Below are 2,919 nucleotides of genomic sequence, written 5' to 3'. Positions count from 1 at the left end.
CATGAGGGTATATTACTGGTATTTTTGCAAATAAGAGCTTGTAATAAGTGATATTGTTTAGTTTAAACAAACTCAAAACTGAAAAATACACCTTTATTCCAAATAAAATATTGTCGCCATACATTGTACTAGGGACATAATTTCAACATTGTAATAACCGGGACAAATGGGAAAAAAAATGTGTGGGTTTTATCCACAGTGGCACATTTTATTTTAAAGCTATAATGGCTGAAAACTGAGAAATAATGCATTTTTTAAAAATTTTTCTTATTAGTCCCATTAAAATGCATTTAGAATAAAATAATTCTTAGCAAAAAGTACCACCCAAAGAAAGCCTAATTGGTGGCAAAAAAAATATATAGATCATTTTGGCGTGATAACAGTGTTAGGCCTCTTTCACAGTGGGACAGTGTGTTTGATGCGACATTAAAGTCGCACAACGTGCCCCTAACGCAGCGCATGTAGGTTATGAAATTGGAACGTTATTTTGCACTGTGTTATGTGTCTCTTGGTGTGCCGTTTTCGTTGCATACTGATGGAACGAAAACGGCGCATGCGTTACATTTAAAAAACCAAAAACATTACTGAGCATGTGCAACACACATAACGCAGCAAATGTATTGCTAAACGCACAGCATGCAGCACTTTCTAAATATTGCTACACCTTACACACAACGCAACATGTGCACTGGGAATGTCACACAGACTTTGTATTGCTGTGCATTAGTCTGCGTTATAAATCTTTATAACGTGCGACTTTAACGTCCCACTGTGAAAGAGGCCTTAAAGTTTTTGGTGAATGAATGGAAAGAGCGCTGAAAGTTGAAAATTGCTTTGGTCCAAAAAGGGAACACAACCTGTAGTGATCAAGTGGTTAAGAACGGACTGGTGTGTGTTGTTCACAGTCATGTGCCGCCTGCGATCCCACATGCACGGCTGTGACCCGAAGCTCGCCCACAGCTGTGTGACGTGCACTTAAGTTGACGCACGGACACAGGAGGACACAGCGACAGAGAGGCAATAATATAGGGTGGAGATTCTTTAAAGTGAATCTGAAGCGGAAAAAAAAATATTTAAAAAATAGATACCTTAGTAGAGAGCTAGTCCAGAGGTGTCCTGGATCCTTGTGGTGCCCACCTTTACTGCACTTTGACCCTCTAAAAATATTAGGTGAAAGTACTCTCAAAATCATCTGGGTATTTTCTTGCTTACAAGTGAATTGAAAGGCAGTTTTGGTTAGGTGTGCAACTGCAAATATCCCCTTGGAGAAAAAAAAGAATTGAATAATGGCCTGTATGTGATTGTAGGGTATTTAAAAAAAAAGTGAATTTTGAAGTTAAATCTCCCATCAGTTTATATACCCAGCTGTGCACATGACCAGAGCTATTCACCTATCTCCAGTGGCAATGCAGAAGTTTGGAGCTGTTTTATTGCCAAGCACCAACCTCCAGTTACACGAAATTCTGTATTGCCAGCATTGATTTTCACCCAGTTGCCATTATTCCACTCTTGTAGCTCCTTGTACTTCTAAGGAAGTGCTTAGGGCCCGTTTCCACTATCGCAAATCTGCATGCGTTTTCTGCACGCAGATTCGCACAACCAATACAACTTAACCTGCTGGGCGGTCTGGACGAGCTCAGCTCGTCCAGTACCGCCGGAGCCTGCCACTCAGGCCCTGCTGGGCCGATTTGGCTCAAATAAAAAGCAGCACACGCAGCCGGCACTTTGCTAGCCGCGTGTGCTGCCTGATCGCCGCCGCTCTGCGGCGATCCGCCGCGAGCAGCGGCGAAAGAGGGTCCCCCCAGCCACCTGAGCCTAGCGCAGCCGGAACAAAAAGTTCCGGCCAGCGCTAAGGGCTGGATCGGAGGCGGCTGACGTCAGGACGTCGGCTGACGTCGATGACGTCACTCCGCTCGTCGCTATGGCGACGATGTAAGCAAAACAAGGAAGGCCGCTCATTGCGGCCTTCCTTGTCTATTCTGGGCGCCGGAGGCGATCAGAAGAACGCCTCCGGAGCGCCCTCTAGTGGGCTTTCATGCAGCCAACTTTCAGTTGGCTGCATGAAATAGTTTTTTTTTTTTTTTTTTTTAAAACCCTCCTGCAGCCTCCCTGGCGATCTTAATAGAACGCCAGGCAGGTTAAAGGATACCAGAAGTGACATGTGACATGATGAGATAGACATGTGTATGTACAGTGCCTAGCACACAAATAACTATGCTGTGTTCCTTATCTTCTTTCTCTGCCTGAAAGAGTTAAATATCAGGTATGGAAGTGGCTGACTCAGTCCTGACTCAGACAGGAAGTGACTACAGTGTGACCTTCACTGATAAGAAAATTCCTCTTTTTATCTCTTTCTTGCTCTCAGAAGCCATTTTCTGCTAGGAAAGTGTTTCATAGTTGGAATTTCTTATCAGTGAGGGTCACACTGTAGTCACTTCCTGTCTGAGTCAGGACTGAGTCAACCACTTTCATACCTGATATTTAACTCTTTCTGGCAGAGAAAGAAAAAAAGGTACACAGCATAGTTATTTGTGTGCTAGGCACTGTACATACACATGTCTATCTCATCATGGCACATGTCAGTTCGGGTATCCTTTAATTAGCCTGTTTCCACTTGTCAGGAAAACAGAGCGTTTTTCTGTGCAGGAAAAATCTGCACAGCAGAGCCATCAGAATTTGCACACCGCCCCGCAGTGTGTGATTCGCATACAATGTAATTAATAGGAAATTTGCATGCGTTTTCGGATGCAAATTTTACCGAGAATTCACATACATTTTCGCCTAAAATGAATGTAAAAGCACACAGGCACTGACCTGGTTAAATTCGCTTACTTAAAAAAAACCCGCGAAAAACGTATGCAAATTTGCAGTAAAATTCGCATCTGCATTCGAATTCATTTTCGCGTTTTCCGCAACGAC

Source organism: Hyperolius riggenbachi, chromosome 1 (genome assembly GCF_040937935.1).
Source record: "Hyperolius riggenbachi isolate aHypRig1 chromosome 1, aHypRig1.pri, whole genome shotgun sequence".
NCBI classification, from domain to species: domain Eukaryota; kingdom Metazoa; phylum Chordata; class Amphibia; order Anura; family Hyperoliidae; genus Hyperolius; species Hyperolius riggenbachi.
Note: the sequence above shows the minus strand (reverse complement) of the source record.